Here is a 22,869-nt window from a genome sequence, read left to right as displayed (position 1 = left end):
TACTAGTAGATGGAGAAGGAAAACCTTAAACAATGAGAATCTGATTCTGTTTATTTCTCTTGGGTAATGGGTATTTTCCAAAGGACCATTTCTATAAAAAAAAAAAAAGAGCAAAACATTTGCTTCAATAAAGAACAGCTTCCCCAAGTGCTTAGTAATCTATCATCCTTATAATCTCTGAAATATTTGGCAGGTTGGTCCTGCCTCCTCCTTGAGTCTCCTGTCCTGGTTGCCATGACTATGAGAGTAAAAACTTGAAACTATTCCATTAAAGCAGTGGATGGTGACACCCAAAATCAGGACAAAGAATATGATACAAGGGATTTGCAATCAAGTACACCCTGGGATTTCTAATTCTTTCTCTGATGAGCTAATAGTAATCTAATTTAATGGCTGTAGTTTTTGTGTCCTATGAATAGTCTAATCAGCTGTCTGCTTTTCAAAAGTATTAGTCTAAGTGAAATATCTTCTTTAAAAAAGTTGTATAAACTTATGGCATTGTTATAAATTAAATTTGTTTCTAGCTTTCTAGATCAGTGAGTACAACTGAACTATAAAGTCAGAATCATTATTAATAAAATGAAGGACTTGTTCTGAGAATCGATCTGTTTAGAGAATAGATCTGCTTTCAGAATAATAGGTTTTTTACTGATAAAATTTTGAATTTCAAATTTTTACCCTGTTTTTCACTATCTCTGAGATCTACGTAGTTCAATGCAAATTTATTTCATCTTTGAACAAAGACATAAATTGGATTTTGTGTTTTTTTAAAGAAAATTCTTCTGAAGCATAAAATTGACTCCACGTAGTTTCTTTTCATTCTATTACATACATTAAGCTACATTGATTTGGGTGGTGGGGAAAAAAGACAGAAAGAATGGAGAGATGTGAGACAGGACTCCAGTAAGGTTATACATTTCAAATGAAAAAGAGTCAAGAGAATATTATCAACCTTTTATTGTCAGAGAAACAGATAGCCCACTTATGTTCTTGAAAAAGAAAAGTGGGGTTGCCAGTGAATGTAAGAATCCTTCTCCTCCACTTGGAGGTACTTGCTCAGTATAACATGATGATGGCCTGAAAGTGGAAGTGACATGAACCAGAAAAACAGATTTTCCTCCCCCTCTCCTTTTCTGTCTGATTCTCTTTTTTTTCTTCTGTTTGTCTGTCTGTCTGTCCGTCTCTCTCTCTCTCTCTCTCACATACACACACATACACACATACGAATTTAGCTAAATGGACTTCAGTAGAAGTCTCAACTCTTTCACTTTATCTAGGTTATCATGAGCAAATCGATTAATCTCAATAAAAGAGCCCCCAAATCTGTTAGTGTCTAAGGAAGTTAATAGTAGACCTCCCAAAGTTGGGCTTTATAAGACAATTCCATAAAGGTGTATTCTAGGACATGACAGGAAGTACTGTAACAATATTTACTGTATTGGTTTTCTGAGGTTGCCATAACAATGTACAAATTGGATGGCTTAGGTCAGCTAAAATATGTTGTCTCATAGTTCTCGTATCAGAAGAGAATGTTCCCTCTAAATCCATTTCCTTCCCTCTTGCTACTTGTAGCTCCAGGTATTTCTGCCTTGCTGCAGCATAACTGCCATCTTTCCTTCATGTTTTCTCCTGTTTCTTCATAGCCTTCCCTCTATACTGTCTTTCACTATGTCCAAATTTACCCTTATTAAAGCACATCAGTCCTAGTAGAATAAAGCCCATCTTAATGACCTTCTTTAGACTTTATTATCTTTGTAAAGACCTTATTTCAAAATTAGGTCACATTCTGAGATGCTGGGGATTAGAACTCCAATGTATCCTTCTTAAAGAAGGGATGGGGATGCACTGAAGCTTTCACAATTGCTAATCTATCTTGCTAGAGATATTTTTGTAAGAGCTAGGTTAGTATGAAAAGTACTTTTAAAACTGTACAATATCCTTCTTTAGTGACTTGTTTCTTTTTCATTTTCAAGGAAAGTGTACTCAGTCATTTCAGCGTAATGACTTTTACAAGCTTAATGTTTCCTTTCTCTTCTTCATGGAATCTGGTAGAATGGCTGGCTATTAGCTTCTCTGTCATCTATAGTTTTCTGGTCTTGAGTAAAGGAAAACTATTACAGGCCTTTGAAACCAAATCTGAAAATGTGCATACCACATAAAAAAGAGGATATGTCAATATTCTGTGGTTTGCTAACCACATTACAACCTCATTTGTACTCATCACAAATGGAAGAAAGAATGGCTCTTCAATGGAACTTAGATTAATGTAAATTACACACTTAGTAATCAAAATGAATTCTTTTCAGAAAATTTTCTTCTCTTCCTCCTTAAATGTCTTTAATGAATAATGAGCTTGTGTTCTTTATATTGTCCAGTTTTCTCTCCCATGACCTTGAGTCTAACTTTACTATCATCATGCAAAATAATTTGTTTCTAGCACTTTGTGTGCTTTCTTTACAAGATGACATGTTTTTATACCCATGATTGGTATCAAGATTTGATCTCCTTACTTTGTGAACATAGATAACACCCAGAGGAGGCTTCAAACTATGTAGCATAAAGAAATAAAAATAGGACAGAAGACAAAATGCTGCCTAGTAAAGCCCATGAAACTATTTTATTTTCTCAAGACTATACTGATCCTCGTTAATCCAAATATATTAATAAGAGATTCATATGATAATGTGAAAGGAGGAGAACATTTTTTAAAGAAAAGAGGAATGGGTCAAATGCTACAATTTAACAAGGTGAAATTTCAGGCTATCTTCTAAAAGATATTACTTCTTGATACCCAAAAGTAAATAAATAAAAACCAAAGTTTAGGCCTTTCTTTACACTTCAGAATTGATTATGAAAAATGAAATTTTAAATCAAGTCTTTAAAAATCACGTTTTTCATTTAGTGATATTTAATCATTCCAGAATAAACATTTTTTATTTTTTAATTTTAAGTATAGCATATCTCTAGTTTTCTCAAGCTGTTAATGACCTGCAAAATAAGTAATTACATGCACTAAGAAGCCCATGTTTAAAAAAAAAAAAAAAAAAGCTTATTTCAGATTTGACCTCACAGGGGCCTTCTATTTCCTGCTAAATGGGCAGCAGTAATGAATTCAGACCACAAGGTGGCACCATCAGCAATAGGGTTTTGGTGCTTATTTTAATCAGCATCTACTCTAAAAGTTGATCCAACCAAGTGGCATCTGAAGAAGCCTGAGACAATAATGCAGAAGATGAGGAAAGATATGAAAATGGAGCTCTAGTCTTTATAACAAAAGCACACTCCAGAATATTTCCCAAACATAGGAAGCTCTTTTAAGCACTTTACTGAGATAAATCAATTAATTCGATACTGAAACATAAATTTGTGAGTATTTTGTTATTTTCTAGATTAATGGAAACATTTCCATATATTCTGCTTTGCCTAATCTTTTCTTTTATTTTGAAATATATGGCACTAGTGGACTTAAATGTGAACTGCAAAACAGAAAACTAAGGGCGACTAGCTATCACCATAACAAAAACAAGTTTTGTCATCAGTTCATGTAATCAGATTGTTTCAGTCAGTCAAGCAAAGCAGCTGTCATTGACAGCTCAGGAAACTAAGCTTCTGTGTCTAGAATTTTGAAGGTGATGAGGGAGGGGCTTTTATTACAAATGTCTGGCAAAACCGACTTCCAAAGTAGCACGAATTAATAAAAACAAATTAGCAATATATCATCTTTTTAATACACTAATGCTCACATTTGAAAGCATAGGTCTCGGCCATCCCAGAGGACCATGCAGAGATAATCACAGACAGGACAAGAAGGTTCATAAGGAGGTTTATTAGAGGGCCATAGTTCCCACAGGAGAGGGAGCTACATGGCGTCTGCACCTTATCCAGGTGGCAGCTTCTCTCTCTGGGGGTAAAGGAGAAGTGGTTAGGTAGTGAGTAGGAGTGGCTCATTAGGTATGGGTGGATCTGGGGGCTAGTGGGAGAAGCTGAGGACCTGAGGCTAGGGAAATGCTAACAACATTTCCTTCTATGAAATTCTCTTCTACTTAGAAGCTAGCAACCACTACAAAAATAACTATTTTTGTTATGCAATTATTAGAAGAGTTGGGAAGAGAAATGGTTTAATATGTCTATTCCTGAAAAAGATTTATTGTAATTTGAGAGTGTCTCGTACAATTTAGATTTTAGTTCAGTGCTAAGTGGGAGAGCTAAAAATGATGCATAGCAAAATGCATAACATTTCTTGCTCATTTATTCAATTTGTATCAATGAGGCAAGTGAAAATTTAGTTCATATATAAAATTTTTAATAATATAATTCTCATAAAATTAGTACTATCTTGTGGGATGCAGGCAGATGTGAAAGGTATACACATACTTTAAATTGAGGCAAAGCAACTACAGGAGGAAAGCAAACATGCCATTAGTACCTTCTTCAAGCATTATGCAATTGCAGGGTTTTTTTTAGACCTGATTCAGGTTAATTTGCACCTACTTACATATTTCAGTCCCAAATTAAATCAAAAGCTGCTTGGATTCAGTAATGCTCCTTGTACCTTTTAAGCCATCCAGAGTCATACTATAATAGTAACAGAGTAAAAGATAACATTTACTAAGTTTTATTTGAGGCCAAACATTGTGATAAGTTGACATGGTTCACATAAAACACACACATACACATACACACACAATCGCATGAGATTGGTATTGATTTTCTCTCTGTTAATACAGAAGGAAAAAAGTACAAATTGAGTTGCCAATATAACTACTGAGTGGAGAGCCCAGTTTTGAAACCAAGAAGACTTTGCCAAAGCCAGCTTAGCTTATCTTGTGAGTGGAGCGGATGCTGCATGGTGAACAAATTTTCTGTCCAAGGTCTACCAGGCGCCAGAGCTGGCTAGCTTTATGGTCCTGCGCAAATTACTTGGACACCTATGTCCTAAAATGTCTGTTAGTATAGCACCCAGCAGCTCATAAAGTAGAAATTCAAAAACTCTTAAAAGTAACTTCCAGTTTCTCTGTGGAGGATTGACTCCACAACCTGCACAAATAAATCCTTGGAGGAGGTGACAAATTGTACAAGAAATGTACCCACTGCCTTATGTATGAAACTGTAACCCCTCTGTACATCACTTTGACAATAAATAAGTAATTATTTAACAAAAAGAAATATACCTTATCTTTCCTAACAGACTCCTAAGTCAGCTGGCATTTGATACAACTGAAGTAAGGTATACATTTTATTTTTATTAATGGTCTTCAATTGCTTCTAATAGGATTGTGCTGTGCTGTGATTCTTTGCACTTCAGGAGATGGTAGTTAAATTAGTGCTGCTTTCCTTCACTAAATCTACTAAAATGTCTATTTGTCAAATGGAGTTGGAAATTGAAACTAGCAGTGTAGGTGAATAGTCTACGTGTCTTGAAAAATGGTGTGTAAGATGCTGAAATTTAACATTACTAAATGTTATTGCTACAATTTATCCCTGGTTTCTTTTTATTTGATCTGTGGGTTGTTTCCATAGCCTGCTGGAAATATGGGGAAATCAATAATTTGAACTAAAATGAGACAATGGAGGGAACTCAAAAGCATACTGAGGTTTCTATCATTTTTTTGATGACTCATCTAAACCAAAACAAAATCAGGAAGGAATAATATTGTCCTCTCATTTTCAAAGACATTTTGGGAATTCAGTCTCCACATTTACAGGAAATCATTAATCCATCAACAATGATATCGAAAGTCACTCAGTAGAATAAGGATCTGAATCCAGTGTTAAGGACAATGATTTTTAGTCCAAACTCTGCCACCAACCACCAATGTCTTATTGAAGCACCTTCTCATGTTTTACCTCAGCCTCCTGTTCTGTAAAATAAAAGGAATTACATTGGGGCATGATATATTATACAAGTCTCTAGACATTCACGCAATGAGACCAATGGAGCATATTCTCAGGAGAGGATCACAAAGGCTCTATAGCTATGTGCATATGATCATACAAAATAATATTTTTTGAAATGAACTCCAAGAAATAGAAACAAAAGGTTTTGTTTTCTTTGATGCTGTTTTTGTTTTCTTTACCTTTTGTCTTGTTTATTAGTTGATCTGTCTTCAGGAGGGTAACGGGGGGGGGGGGACATAGAAAGAATGAGAAAAAAAGAGTGAACAAATGCAGCAGTGATACTCACTAGACACTATGTTGAAAACGAACTATACAACTTGTGAGTGAGTAAAGGAGGGAAAAACTAGGAGAGATGGAGGGAAAGACTGGCATTGTTCAAAAAGAAATGGACTCATTACCTGACTTGTGTAACTGTAACCCCTCTGTACATACATAACCGTTACAATAACAGTAAAAATATATATTAAAAAAAGAAATATACTCTTTACCTGACTTATGTGACTGTAAAACCTCTGTATATGACCTTAATAATAACAATAAAAACTATTTACAAAAAATAGTTTGGTGCAAAGACAAAAATATTAATCATGATAGATACCAGTGTCTGACATCTATTAATCCTAGCTAGTCAGGAAGCTGAGAATAGAAGGATGGCAATCAAGTAGAAAGGTTCATAAGACCCTGTCTCAAAAATATCCAGTAAAGCCAGGTACCAGTGGCTCATGTCTATGATCCTAGATACTCAAAATGCTGAGATCAGAGGATCATAGTTCAAAACCAGTGTGGGCAGGAAAGTCTGTAAGACTCTAACCTCCAATTAACCACCAAAAAGCTGTGGCTCAAGTGATAGAGCTAGCCTTGAGCAAGAAAAGCCAGAAACAGTGCTCAGGTTCTGCATTCAAGCCTCAGCCCTGGCACAAAATTAATTAATTAGTTAATATTAAGCAACCAGCAGAAACACTGGGCTGGAGGTGAGGCTCAAGTGACAGAGCTGGGCCAGCTTAGCAAACATGAGGCCCCGAGTTCAACCCCAGTACCACAAAAGACAAACAAATAAGCAAGTAGAGTCCCTAGAATTTAATAAACTTTTACATGAGGAACTAGAATCATGCCCAAGTATTTGAATTTGCTTCATTATAACTTATACATTAGGTTGGAAAAGGTTAGACTTGCCCTTAAAAAGTGATCTTTGACAAACGTCCTTTGATTTAGAATGAGTTTTCTCAAATAGGAAGTCCAACCATTTGAAGCAGCAAGGAAAACATGACAAGGAAAGACAGGCCTTAACTTTCATAGACTTGCTTTGTACCAAACTCGGGTAACATTGTTTCATGCTCTTACAAGCAACTATAGAAACAGAAAAGGAATAAAGAATTATGTTACTGAATTATCAGGGAAGGGCCCACATAGAGACATTGGGGAAAGAGGATGTTCCAGATCCTCCTACTAGGCTAATCCACCCTGAGTCTCCTCCACCTTCTTAGCAATGTCGACTCCCTCTGCCTCTCAGCCTTAAGTAGCTATGAAGGTAGACAGAACAGAGGACAAACAGAAACACGTCTGGTAGTAGAGTCACCAACTTCTCATAGCCCTGTGGGCTTGCTCTGTCCACTATGGTCCAAGTTTCATGAACAAACAGGACAAAAAGAAAAGAAAAACACAATGAAGAAAAAAAAACCTTCTTATTTCCATTTCCTGGAGTTCATTTCATTAAATATCAGTTGCCAGAGGGAAAAGAAAGATAAGTTATTCTGGTTAACACTGAGAATGTGGCTGACCTGGATTCCATATGCTTATGCTTGACTTCTGTTTGGGTTTTTTTGTTTTTTGTTTTTTGTGTGGGTTTTTTTTAGCTTCATTATTATTTTTCTTTTTTTATTGTCAAACTGATATACAGATCGGTTGCAGTTTCATACTTTAGGCATTGGATACATTTCTTGTACTGTTTGTTACCTCCTCCCTCATTCCCCCTTCCCCCCTCCCCCTTTCCCTTGTTTGGGTTTTTTCTTTAATGAAAGACATGGGTAAAATTAGGAAGGGTTGGTTACATTTGGAGAATGAAAATTCTTCTCTCTATGGACAACTTGACAATGGTAGCCTTCAGTCCTGTGGACTGTGCTGTAGGAGAGAGCCCACATTGTCACCATTTTAGGAATGTCACCTTCATGCAGCTTAGACCAATAGGTGACCAGAATGCTTGGGGAAATTAAAGGATGAATATATGAGTATATTTTTTTTTAAATCTCCTAGCTACTTTCTAGAAATAAGTACAAGGTCCTGAAGGAGTTGAGGATGCCACAATATTAAAGGCAGTTGAATATGAGATAGAAAAATGAGTTGATTACTTGTAGCCAGGCACAGTGGCTCAAGCCTGTAATCTTAGCTATTCAGGAGACTTTTTGCCTGAGCAAAAAGCTCATGAGTCTCCATCTCAATCAACACAAAATGGGGCAGAGTGGTGCATTTCTGTCATCTCAGCTATTCAGAAAGTATAAATAGAATCAGTGTCCAGACTGCCTGTCCTAGCCAAAACTCACATCCTATTTTAAAAATGACAGAATCGAAAAGGAATAGAGCATGGTTTAAATGTTGGAACACCTGTCTAACAAATACAAGGCCTTGAGTTCAAACCCCAGTAGCCTCCCAAACAAACCAACAAAAAATTCTGAGTTGTTCCTCTAGTAAGAGCTGTCTACTTCAACAGTTCATAATACAAACTGATGACTTCTGTAAAACACATCCACATATCTATGCTCTGCTGAAGGATTTGCATCTAGGAGACCCATACTGTTCCACATATCTGCCCACAATGTGTTTGCATACCAAGTGCCAATTGTAGGTGTTTCCAAACCCATTTTTCATGACAGTTTGCACTTGTTATCCTAAGTTCAGCTATTCAGTTTTATTGTACAAAGCAATTTAATGATCAAAGAAAGAGAATTTGTTCCAGGAGAGTGAAATTGAAATCCAGAGATTGTAACATCAAAAAGACAAGGTCTGAAGCTATATAGAGTAAGACAATTAGATAGGTATTAGTTACCTTTGTGTTGCTATAATCGAATACTCAAACCAGTAACTGAAAAAAGGAAAGATTTGTTTTAGCTCATGGCTTCACAGGTGTAGGTTCATCACGGCAGGGAGGGTGTGGTGTAATACAGCAGTTAATTGTGGCAGCCAGGAAGTAGACAAAGAGCAGACAGGGAGGAAGCGAGGGCAAGATACAGCTCCAAGGACAAGTTACCAGTATCCTACTTCCAATAATTAGGCCCTACCACCTGCCTTTCAATACCACCCAATAATGCCATCATATAGTGGATCTCTCAAGGAATTAATCCATTCATTAGGTCAGAGCTTTCAGGATCCAATCATCTTTGGAAGTGTTTTGCAGACATATCCAGAGGTGCACTTCATTAATCTTCTAGGCATCTCTCAATCAAAATTATTTATTTATGAGTGTATACACATATACATATACATATATATGCATATACATATAGAAGAAAAAGTATCCTAAAAGCCTACAAGCATACTAACTTTCTTCACATTTTTGTGATTATAGCTTCATTTTAAACTGAATTTAATTATTAATCACAGGATGTAATTACACAAGAAAGTAGAGGAGTTCTCTAATTAATGGATCCAAAAACAAAGGCTTACATGACAAGATAATATTTTCCAATGAATATACTTTTTGTTTTAAGTTAAAATAGCATAGTATATGCATGTATTATTTTGAAATGATTTCCTCTTTTAATAAATGTTGGGTTTAATTACTGATTGTAATCATATCTGATACACAGGCTTTTTATATATTACTGTGACTATTTTCAATTTAATATTCTATAGTTACAGTTTTCAGTTCATTACAGAGTACTCAGCAACCTTAAAATAACATTTTTTTGGCTGGAAGAACTGTGGCTGGGAAGTGCTAGCTTTGAAGATTGAGTAGAACAGCTCCAGGCCTTTGAGGAAACCTCCCTGCAACTTCGTGTCCTGAGGGTTCTAGCAAATGGAGGTAGATTTCCTCACCAATGTCCACACACATAGTAAAATGTCAGGGACTCCAGGAAGACATCCTGTTCCCTAAATGTATTCCTCACCACTGCAGATGTCTAAGACACTACCGTAGGTGATGACTTCTTTATCTCTTTCTAACAGCAGTTTTTCCCACCATAAAAACTTTGAGCCCAAGGACCCTATAGCGCTGATATAGCAGAAGAGAAGGCATAAAACACAGGTTGTCCACTGCATACTCCAATTTCCTAATCTCCCCAATGAAGTATGTTTCTAAACTTCCAGCTACAATAGAACAATTATTAATCAACATCTCTCTGTTCTGAAGAATACCTTTAGTGAAATGTGTAATTTTAAGACATTTTGTTTATATCTAAATGACAATAATAATGCATATCAAACTGGGTAGTTATGGAGACTTTAGAAGATAATATTAATGAAGATGTCCAACATATTGAGCCACTCTTTTTAAATACTATTTCAACATCCCTGCAAGTTATTCTTTCTTGCTAGAAATAAACTGCTAGATGAGAAATAAAAAGGCTACTGAACCTAGAATCATTTTGTTTAGAAATGAATATGCTCTGTGTGGTATTGCATGAGAAAGACTAAAGACATTCTCTGTTGCCTTTTTTAATTTCATATATGTTTTGATTAATTTTTGTTACATTTGTGTCTTCTCTATTTCTGTGGCCCACCATTAAAAGCCGGCAATCTATCAAAAACTATAGCTGAAGAAGAGTATTTGCTTTCATTATGAACTTTGGGACTTCAAGGAAGAGGGTAAACTTTTGAAGGCATGATATCTTCATGGAATCTTTGAAATTTTGCTATATATGGACATCGGTGAATAAATCCACCTGTGTGCAAACACCAAGAAGGATGTAGTTGCTAAAAAGATGTGGCAAAGTATTGCATTCAATCTGCAAAGTTAACATTTTAATTTTCATGATATCAGGTATGTAACTATTAGTCAGTGAGATGAGCATCTGTCAGAGGAAACATCTATATTAACCCAAATTCAAAGTGTCCTGTCTGTTGATTAGCTAAAATTTCATGTCAAAAGCTGAGAATGCTCATAAGTATTCATATCTTCCATTTTAACCTCTTTTTTTTTTGGTATGTATCCTGCAGTTTGAATTCAGGGCCTGGGCACTGCCCTTGAGCTTCTTTTGCTTAAGACTGTTGCTGGACCACTTGAGCTACAGCTCTACTTCTGGCTTTGTAATAGTTAACTGATGGTGAGTCTTACAGGCTACTGTCTGGGCTGGCTTCCAACTGCAATCATCAGATATCAGCCTCTTAGTAGCTAGGATTACAGGCGTCAGCCACCAGCGCCCAGCTTCATTTTAACTTTCTGAATAAGTGACTTTGAGCTAAACTTGTCCAAATTTGTGTCCAACATTTTTCCTTCTGTCACTACATTTTAAGCTCTCTCAGGAATGTCCCTAAGGTGCTTCCCTACATGAATATATGTAGACTCCCAGAATAAAATCCCTGTGCTTTGCTTCCTCTGAGGAAGGCTTTGCTTTGGAACCAGTTTCTGTGTTCTCCCCAATGGCCACAGGTAGTAAATCTTTCTCTCTTCTTTTATTTCCTGGTTGTGTTTGTTTGGGCTTTGCATTGACCAAGATGTGAACTCTATGTTTGGTTACACAACTTTGTGTGAAATAAATGTGGTTTAATATTTAAGTATTTTAAGATGCCATAAAGAAATGTATCCACTGTATTATTGCTTCCCTAAATCACGTCCACTCAGAGCAAAGTCTCCCTGCCTTTGGACTTTCAGACCAAAGTCTGGGGTTCACATATCTACAACCTTTACAGTCATACTGGCCCAGTGCCTATAGGGCCCAGTGCTCTATTCAAAAATTTATTATCAGAAGCTCAAAATTCTTAATTTTTCATGAGAGGCCCAGCATTTTTATTTTGTATTGAGATCTATAGATTATATCCTGCCAAAGAGTCTGAAATGTGTCAGCCTAGTCTCATGTTGAAATCTATCTTTTCTTTAGTATCTGTGGTACTGGAATTCAAACATTGAATGCTACAAGTCAAAAGGACCAGCCAAGCTGAGGATGATAGAATAACTGTTGTAAGCCTATTGCTACAAGTGTACAGGCACCAAGATGTCCTTCTTAAGGCCTTCTGGAATTCCATTCCTTTTTCTTTGCTCAAAAATAACCAGTTTCTACTGGCACTGAGCTATGCACTCTGTATACAGAACTGGATTTCTTTGGCTAGCAAAATGTCAACATCTCAGTGAAGACAGCAAAACAGGCTTGCCTACTAACTAATCAAATTCCCCACAAACCCATCTTTAACTTTTTGGTGAGATGAAGCTGAATCAGTTATTTTGCACAGCATTTTTTAAAAAGTAGTCCTCAATATTCATCATTTAGTCTATAGCAATTGTTATCCAGTGCCCCTGTTACATCAGAAAATACATAAGAAGAATGACAATATGAGCAATATACTCTGCTTTGGGAAAGATAAGCAATTCACTAGAGATGTGGAATGCTGTTTCCTCAAGCAATTTCATTCCTTGATGTGGTTATGACGAAAAGCTATTAGTCAGAGCACAGAATGAATGGGGTCCAGAAGAATATTCTGCCCAGGGCTAAATCTTCCTGTCATATTCAGAGGCAAGCTACAAATAAGTAAGGAAATGAAAGCTCATTTCCCCTGTAAGACAGAGGATATTTTTTCTATGAATTTCTTTATGTACAAACTAGGGATTTATGCCATTTACACAGTGGAGAAATAGATCCACCAACTGATCCACTGGGCCCCAAGTCCTAATAGTTATGCATGGCAAGGTTGTTTATTATAATGTGTGATTCGCCCCACTTTGAGAGAGAATAGCTTTTTTCTGGTTGGCAGGTCGCAAACTATTTTGTCTCTCTGAAAAATAGTGCTATTCATTCTGTACATTCCCAGTGAGTCACTGTTCCTCAAACAAAATTCCTTCCACCTGAGACTCAGGAGCTTTTCTCTCCATGCCAGGAGTCCACTGGAATCCTCCATCCTCATCTATGCCAGAAAGACAGGGGGGATCCACTACACATCTGGTCAAGCCTAATGCATCCACTCTGTGTAAGTTATTTATATGTTTAAAGGTAAAGAGAAACAGAACAAGGGAAAATCATTTCTTGTTCCCCTTGCAGGAAATGAAAGTTGAAGAAGTCACATTAAGTCTCTATATGGCACAGATTTCCAGGACAGTTTAGCACTGAAAGAAAATAATCATAATTGAAACATTCTTTGATAATTCCTATTGTAACACTTCATCTGGAATGGAAACTAATATTTCCCTTCTGCCACTTCAAGTTCCTTAAAAAAAACAACAGAGAGGAAAAAACGGGTAAGGAAGTTTCAGTTTCCTATAAAAGAAATATATAATAGACAAAATGGACATCCTTTTTTCTTTGTTAAATTGTCTCAACATTAATGGGGAAGGATAAAGGCCAGTTGTTATTCCTTACCAAACACCCTTTTCAGAAGGAAAAATTAGTTATTTCAAATTAATGCTTCACCAATAATAATGCATTTGTAGGGCTGGGGATATGGCCTAGTGGCAAGAGTGCCTGCCTCGGATACACGAGGCCCTAGGTTCGATTCCCCAGCACCACATATACAGAAAACGGCCAGAAGCGGCGCTGTGGCTCAAGTGGCAGAGTGCTAGCCTTGAGCGGGAAGAAGCCAGGGACAGTGCTCAGGCCCTGAGTCCAAGGCCCAGGACTGGCAAAAAAAAAATAATAATAATAATAATGTATTTGTATCTTGACTTTTTTGTAGCTCAGATTTTGTGATTCCTTCTTTAATGTTACAATAATGACAAGTATATTTTTTGTCTTTTAAATAATGTTGGTCAATTCAGTTTCAAAAGTACTAGCAATATAGCTCTGTGGTAAAGTGCTTGCCTAGTATACATGAGACCCTCGATTTAATTCTAGCATCAAAGAAAAAAAAAGGAAAAAAAAACGAAATGGAAGGAGGGTAGAAGAAGGAGAAAGAAAGATGGAGGGCGAGAAGAGTAAGAGAATGAGGGGGCAAAGTTAAAAAGTTTCTAGGTATATACTGTAAAAACTCATTCAAGTGGACTTCATATTTGGGGATAAAAATATTTTAAATGCTTCTTACTCAATCTGCAAACTATCTCATCAGACATAGATATCTTGGATGATCAAGACAGCTTTTATATGAGGGCATGAGTTTTTAAATGCTATGAAACATCGGTATAAAGGATGAGCATTGTCTCCTTGCTGTGTATCTTTCCGTTTCTTACTCTTACCTCATTTCAACAATATGGTTCCTATTTAACTACTTTAGGAGGGAGAGGGCATTTGTGGCATAATAAGATCACTTCTTTTCAGCTCCAGACTGCATGAAGACCCTAATTTCTAATTGCCCTCTAAATAATATTTACACTTATAGTAAAATTCATTTATAATAATGCTTTGGTGAGTATCTGATAACCCTCAGAGACTTCTCAAAGCTAAACCTTACTGCCTTTTCAAAATTTAAAATGATATACCTAATATAATCTTCATAAACATGAGAGGGATTTAAGAACGTAGTTTAAAAAACATAAATATCACGCACCGAAAAAGCCTAGCGATCATCATTGTCAATTAAGTGTACCTGAAGCCAGCAATATGTCAAAATTTTATACTCTTACCAAATAGGAGTCATCTCAGAAATCAAAGTAATAAAAACCCAGAATTAAAAATGTTTCCAAATAGTATATAAATTAATAAATAGGAAGGGAAGAATGACATAAAATTGAGATACTGTTTAAAATTGGAACAAGAGTCCAGGGTTTCTTCTGGCTTTAACTCTGTCAGCATGCCTATAGTGAAAATACATGAATCAAGATGCAATGCATAAAAAGAAACTGCTAAAATATTTCTACTACCCCTGCAAGTATCCTCCTCTGTAAATGCCTGCCTCTTTTCCAACATGTGTATTTCTTTTGGCTCTTAAGAATACATTCTGCATAAACATTTGTTCCAATTGTTCAATTCTTTCTTAACTAGACTTGTTCAGTATGTGGCCGGAAATCAATGCTCCTTGGTAGATAGTTAAATTACTGTTGCACTTTATAATGTACTTAGTCCTGGAGACTACTATCTTATCAAATATTTGAATATTCCTCAGTTTGACATGATAGAAACTTGATCTTTCCAAAGATACCCATAAAATGAAGACTGAACTGTCGACAACTTTGCCCTTCTCCTGTTGGTGTGATTGCAACATTTTGGAGATTGCCCTACAACATAATATCCATTGTCAAACAGTTGGAAAACAGAGATGTCTTTCTTTTTCTTCTTATTCCTTTTTTAAATGGTGAATTGCAAATTGTACCCAGGCTAGACAAATACTGTACTCCTGAGTACAGCATCAGCCCTTTCTTTCACTTTTTTTTTTTTTTTTGCCAGTCCTGGGGCATGATCTCTGGGCCTGAGCACTGTCCCTGGCTTCCTTTTGCTCAAGGCTAGCACTCTACCACTTGAGCCACAGCACCACTTCTGACTTTTTCTGTTTATGTGGTGCTGAGGAATCGAACCCAAGGCTTCATGCATGCTAGGCAAGCACTCTACCACTAAGCCACATTCCCAGCCCTTCCTTTCACTTTTGAACTCTTGTGATTAGAAGTCATAGACGATTCTCCATGAATCCTTCTTATTGTGGAAGCAGAAGCAACATAGGCTCCAATATGAGAAGGAAAGTGGCAGAGTCAGGACATGCTACCCCAAAACAGGAGGCTTTGCTGTGCTGATGATTCAATTGAGGACACTTGGAGAACAGAGGATGCAACAGAGGTTGTTTCTGAGCCTCTGTTATCTGCTTAGAGATGAAGCTCCCCCCCGCCACACACACACAACACAATTGTCATCAACTCTATTTTGAGGGAATTTCACCAACCAGGAGGATTTACTCAGGACCACAAGAGAGGAAACGCCAGATAGATACCATGCCACAACATGCACCATATTACTATTATTACCCCCAATCATTTACTCTCTTCCCAGCTACCTTTATCTTATTTCCTTTTCACCTAGTGCAGAAGAAATATAGAGGTATTTTTGTCCATGTGATGCTCCTATAAATTTGTATATTTTTTCTCCTGTCAATCTGTCTACCCTCCATTGATTTCATTGACCTGGCTGTTAAGTCCTTAAAGAGTAAAAGGAAAGTTTTCCCTTTCCTACACAGGCGTAGATCACTTAGGAGACTCACACCACTGACTTGTGTCTGGAGACACACCTTCACCAGGATTTCCCCACCATAGAAAGGAGTAATGTGTGGCTTTGTTCTCCAAGTGCCACAAAGTCAAATGCGATCACTACTGCCCTTGGTCTCTCTCTGCCCACAGACAGCCAAATGTCTGCCTGGTTAGAATAAGACCATGAGGCACTAGGGTTGCAAGACATAGATATGACTTTCTTCTACTCTATGAGTTTCTAACATTGCAGCTCAAGAGCAAATAATTTCAAGTATCTGAATTACCAAACCTCTTTTCTTAAGCGCTAACATGAGAGCTTGACCAAAATGATTTTTGAGTTCTCTTTAATTTTTATGATTTTCATACATTGAGAGCAGATAGTTATCAGTAATGAACTATTTCCATGAGGATTTACATAACAAGACTCTTATACAGTATTTACCATCTTAATCAAGTTCAATGTGAATCATATGCAAAGAAATAACTTCACTGTTTCAATGTTCTAATCCAATTCCTTTCTTACTGTTGGATTAGCTGCCCAGTCTGGCATGATGAATGAAGTCATCCTACAATTAATCCATTGAGTATTTGACTCTGAGCTATCCTCTTTCTATGTAATAAAAATATGTAATGCCCTGTTTACAAAAAATGAGAAGCTGTAAAGAAGTAATGACCAACACCCTCCCAATTCCACTATTATCTTCATGCTGGACAACACAGAAGATAATCCATTTCCTCTGTAAAGAACGATAAAACTACTTTTCTACCCCATAGGAATATAGACAGAATTGTATGAATTATTCTGTGTGTAAAGAATAAAGCTTCTTAAAGTGAAAAAAAATCATGTTATTATGATAACTGATGTACCCAACATTTTATAAGAAAGTAGATGTATGGGATATATAACCTATGATTTTCTAGTTAACTACCTTTCTAAACATAGCACCTACCCCATGGGTTTGTCCAGTGCTCCCTGCCTTGAGTGTCCATTTGAGTTTAGTATAAACATTTCACATCACTGAACCATGAAGGGCGCAAAGTATTTTTTTTCCAAAGGTTTTGTCTAGGAATAATTATGATGGATCATCTTCCAGGAGAATGACTGTGACCTTTTCCTTCCTAGTGAAGATATAATTTCCAGGAGAATGACTTACTACTAAGTACAGGGCCCTGGGAACAATAACCCTTAGTTCACCCAATGATCTGTGCATAATCTGCCCCTGAGCAACAATTTGAAGACAAGAAAGTAAGAATCAGTTTGGTTTCTTATTTTCTCTCACTTAAAAAAAATCTGTGCTGTAGATCAGAACTTAGTCATAATGTGTAGTTTTTTTGCTCCCCTTACCCCCCTGGTTCTTCAAAGTATCAAACAAAAATGGAAACAAGCATGAGGGCAAACCACAAGGCGCAAATTTATTGTTTCAGCCAATACCAGACCTTGAACTTGGGATGTGGGGGTTATCTCTTAGTTTTTTTTGCTCAAAACTGGCACTCTACTATTTAAGCCACAGCTCCACTCCACACACTTTGCTGGCTATTCGGAACTAAGAGTCTCGCAGACTGTCTTGTCTAGTTTGGCTTCAAACCATGATCCTCACATCTCAGCCTCCTGAGTGGCTAGGAGTAGGCATGAGCACAGGCAGAAACCACTGGCTCCTGGAAGAATTCTTGTCATCCTGTTTCAGGGGGTAGAAGTCTAGAAATACAAGACTTCCACCATGTCCTGTGAGAACCTGGATCCTTCAGGCATCCTGTCAAACTGCTAACCTGAGATTTAAAGTAAATTTAGAGTTAGAGGCTGAAAGGGAGCTATTGACACTTATGGGTTCATCCAAGGACTGTAGTTCTCTGTCTTCTTGACAGGAGAGCAGAACTGAGGCTTGTTCTGATGCCTCATTCTGGTCTGGAAATAGAAAGTGGAACAAAATACCTTGAACAAATTTCAGTTACCCTAAACCACAAGCACCACTGAGAAGTAATGAATGTCAGTATTAAAAATGTTGTATAATTAATCGGAAACTTTTTTAAAAGAGAGAAAGAAAATAGAGATGGATAAGTCTGGGAAAACTAAAGATAAAGTTTATTATTATGAAACACTTATTGTATGTTAGAGACAATATCTCTTTCAAAATGCATTCTTTATAGATAGGTAAAGATACCTCCAGGCCTTCTGATAGTGTCAATTTGTTCTTCTATGGAGTCATTTTAAATTCTCTCCAGCAAAAGAGTTTCATTATGGCATTTTGATTTTAAATAAACCCCCTTCAAGAACTGTGTCTAATAGACCTTCAAAGTGTCTCTGGGCAGCTCTAACTTACATAACCTCATTTTTCAAAACTGTTCGTTACTTCCACCCACTCTTTGCACGCTCTTGTTCCATCTAGGTCTTCCCTTGGGGGACCTGGCTGCCTGCTTTGCTAATACAGTAGTGCCTACCTTGGAGACCTTTTCTCATTTCTAAATGGGGTGTACAGAACATGAGATGGGGAGGAGAGTGAGCGTTTGTTGACTGGAAACGGGATCAGCATCTGCCAGTGAAAACAGCCGACAACCTTATCTAGCCAAGCTATTATCCCAGGTACACATGGGAGAAATAAAAGGAAGTAATGGAAAATAACAGAAGTAAATAGTTTCATCCTTACCTCATATATATATATATATGTATATACACATTTGTATGTGTATATGTATGTATATACATTTGTATGTATATATACATATATATATGAAAAGGAAAAATCCAAGTATATCCTTGAAATCAATATTGTTGGAAATTACAAAGTGTGTCACGAAATTTATATTCTATTTTATCTTCCCCAACAAGGAATATAACATAGCATCATTTAAAATAGCACATTCTTCTCCACTATATTAAAAAAAATACTCTAAGTTGGCTGCAGTGTAATTTAGCCTGGAGCTCCACTGGCCATTCAGAGCAACTGAACACCAACTGCAAATTCTGACTTGAAGAAAAACTTTTTAAAGCAAAAGAAAGCTAAAGTTAGATCTTTACTTCCTTTTCATTCCCTGGAGAAAAGAAAATAGTAAATAACTATAAATTTTAAAATGTATTATATTTCGGTGAAAACAAAATGGTTTGAAATGAACATAAAAATTATCTACTTCTCCTGGATGCCAGTAGCTCATGTCTATAATCCTTGCTACTCAGGATCCAGGACATTAGGTAACTAAATTTGCATAGGTTGTTTTGCATCATATTAGTCTTTTAACTTAAAAATATCAGTTTAGACCAATGATTAATTAACTCACTCTTTGTGAAATGCAGGCATATACAGAATACATTAAACAAGTGAAAGTAAGGTAAAATAAAAAGAAATAATGGAAATGCAACTTTTGGAAATTGTAGTATCAAAAAGAAAATTACAATTTGAAGCCAATAAAATTTCATTCAGTGAGTTGATGCACTGTGATTGGCCTTGCTAATTGATACAATTTTCTGGAAAGAAAAATGGGTGAAAATTTTTCAAGAACCTAAAAGGAACTGTTCGACAAATAAGCATGTGAGAAGATACTTAACATCATCATGATAAGATAAATCAAACCCACAAAGAAATACCACTCCAGACCTATTAGGACCACTATGATCAAAAAGACATATAAGAACTTGTATAAGGACATGTGTAACTGGAAACCTAATGAAAGGCTAGTAAGAATGTGAATTAGTACAGGTATTGTGAAAACAGATTAAAAAGTTACTATGTAGCCTAGCACTTCCCCTTTAGTATATATAACCAATAAAATGAAGTCATGTTCACATAAAAACTTGTACAAAGGTTTATAGCAGTATTAATCATAATATTTGGGAAGTGAAAACAATCCAATGTTTACCAACTAATAAGCAGATAAACACAGCAAATCTACATAATAGGATGTTGTACAACCATGAAAGAGACATAAAGTACTAATAAGTGGTACAACATGAATGAATCTTAAAAATGGTATGTAAAGTGAGTGAAGGCCATCACCAAAAATCACATTTTCTATGATTCTATTTGTATAAAGTCTATTAAGATATGAAGTCAAAGAGTGAATATCTAAGACTAGGAGTGTTGGAGAAAATGGAAAGTGACTTACTAATGGGCAGAGAGTTTTCTGGGTGATGATAAAACATTTTTGATTGTGTATGGTGACAGTTACATGCTTATGCAAATAAGCTACAAACACTGAACTGTAGATGGACAAATGATATAACATGTGAATTCCATACATTATGAGCAGCAATAGAATTTTTGTTTTTATAAAAGAAGGATATAAAATATTAGAGTACATTAAAAATGGCAAAGGTATATATTCTTAGTGACATTTTTGCTCCAGTTTTATATAATTATATATAGTTTTGTATGTATATACTCTTTATAATATTAAACGATCTTTAAAACATCAGTTTAATAGTTCAGCTAAATTGCTATCCTATGATGTGGTCAAAGATATACTTATAAAGAAGCTCATTAACTGTAGTTTTATAATGACATTTTTAGACAATCTAAGGGCTAAAATGATTAAACAATTTCATGGTAAAATATAATGCCAACATAAAATCATACCTTTTAACGATTATTTGACATAAGATAAAATACTCTTATACTATAGAATATAAAATTTTGAAACATGTCATTATAGATAATAAATATATGGAAATATACCAATAATAATGTAAACTCTGAAAGTTAGGATTACGGGTGGATGATTTTTCCTTTTCTGTACTTTTCAAAATTTAAGCAATAAGTCTATATTGCTTTTATAATAAAAATCTTATCATACAAGGAAAAGAAAAAACTCCAAGAGAACTAGAGATACTAATTCAAAGATAGATGGATGTATTTGGGTTTCTAAATCATGTTTTCAGTCATAAAAGAATGTAAGCCACTGTGATCCTCTGCTAGGACTATCCTAGTTATGTACTAATTATTTCCAATAAGGGAAAACATAGTGTCTATACTTCTTTGGGTCTGGCTCACTTCACTTAGTATGATTTTTTCCAAGTCTTTCCATTTCCTTACAAATGGAGCAATGTCATTCTTTCTGATAGAAGCATAGAATTTCATTGTGTATGTATATCACATTTTCTTGATACTAAGCTAAATGAAATGAACTCCAAGATAAGGAAACATGTGGTTTTTCATTGTTGTTATTTTTAATATATTATGTGAAATTATTTCTTTTTTCTTGCATTTTTCTTCCCTATGGGTTAGCCCCTGTTGTCACTGTATTTGATTTTGGTACCCTGGGTATTGTATATACCTTTATCTGAATTAGGGAAGGGAAAGGGAACATCAAAATGTTGAGACAAAGGACAAAGGGTGAACCAATGATACTTATCAGCGATACTTACAAGACAATATGTTGTGAACTAACTGTGTAATTTGGAAGCGGGAACTTAGAGAGGAAGGAAGGTGGGAGAAAAATAAGGGAGGAGGTAACAAGTTTGACAAGAAATGTACTCACTACCTTAAGTATGTAACTGTAACCCCTCTGTATTTAAAAAATAAAATAAAAATGAGTGAAAAGATGAAAATAAATAAAAGAACTAAATAAACAAAAAAAGAGTGCAAGATTTTGAACTTTCCTTTGGAGTACTCCAGCATCTTAAGGTGAAAAGCAACAAGCACCCTTTTGCTATGTTCTTCATACAACCCTAGTTATTATAAGACATGGTCTGTCTTAATTCAAATTCTCTGAGAAGAATCCACAACACCTGCTGTAATTCCTTAATAACAATTCTTCAAGCTAACAAATGTTTCTTTCTTTCTTTTTTTTTTCTTGCCATTCCTGGGGTTTGAACTCAGGGCCTGGGTGCTATCCCTGAGCTTTTCTTTTGCTCAAGGCTAGCACTCTACCACTTAAGGCACAATGCCACTTCCATCTTTTTCTGAGTAGTTTTTTGGAGATAAGTCTCATGGACCTTCCTACCTGGGCTGGATTCAAACTGTGAGCCTCAGATTTCAACCTTGTGAGTGGCTAGAAGTACTGATGTAATCCACAAGTGCCTGGTGTATTTATTTATTTCTAATCTGAAATTCCAGATCATTCTTTCTGGTCGAAAGCCTGAGCACATCAAGAGACAAGAGTTTATAAAATCCCATTTGTCCAACCTTTCTTTGATTTATTGTGTTTCTGAGCCTTTATGAAGAAAATTTTGTCCTGTGCCAAGGAGCCCAAGTGTTTCTCCTATTCGTTCTTGCAATGTTTTCAGGGCATCTGATTTTACCTCGAGGTCTTTCATCCATTTGGAATTGATTCTGGTGCAGGGTGATATACAAGGATCTAGAAACAAGTGGTTCATCATTGTTGCTGTTATTTTTAACATACCATGTGAAATTATGCCCTTTTTCTTTTGTGTTTCTTCCCCATGATTTTACCCCTAATGTCACTGTAACTGATTTTGGTGCCCTGTATATTATATATACGTGTATTAGAACTAGGCATGGGAAAGGGAATATCAAAATCAAGAGACAGGGCTGGAGATATGGCCTAGTGGCAAGAGTGCTTGCCTCTTATACATGAAGCCCTGGGTTCAATTCCCCAGCACCACATATACAGAAAATGGCCAGAGGTGGCGCTGTGGCTCAAGCGGCAGAGTGCTAGCCTTGAGTAAAAAGAAGCCAGGGACAGTGCTCAGACCCAGAATCCAAGGCCCAAGACTGGCAAAAAAAAACCAAACCAAAACAAAACAAAAAAAAGTCAAGAGACAAAGGATAAAAAGACAA

General features: G+C 36.1%; 1 protein-coding gene across 1 annotated transcript in view; it reads right to left on the bottom strand.

Annotated features, from left to right (window-relative positions):
• The window catches only part of Pde11a (phosphodiesterase 11A), a 337,140-nt gene that overhangs the window by 264,261 nt on the left and 50,010 nt on the right, over positions 1-22,869 (bottom strand). The gene's annotated exons all lie outside the window — the stretch shown is intronic.

Source organism: Perognathus longimembris, chromosome 4 (assembly GCF_023159225.1).
Source record: "Perognathus longimembris pacificus isolate PPM17 chromosome 4, ASM2315922v1, whole genome shotgun sequence".
Lineage (NCBI taxonomy): Eukaryota > Metazoa > Chordata > Mammalia > Rodentia > Heteromyidae > Perognathus > Perognathus longimembris.
Note: the sequence above shows the minus strand (reverse complement) of the source record. Positions and strands in the feature narration are given on the sequence as shown.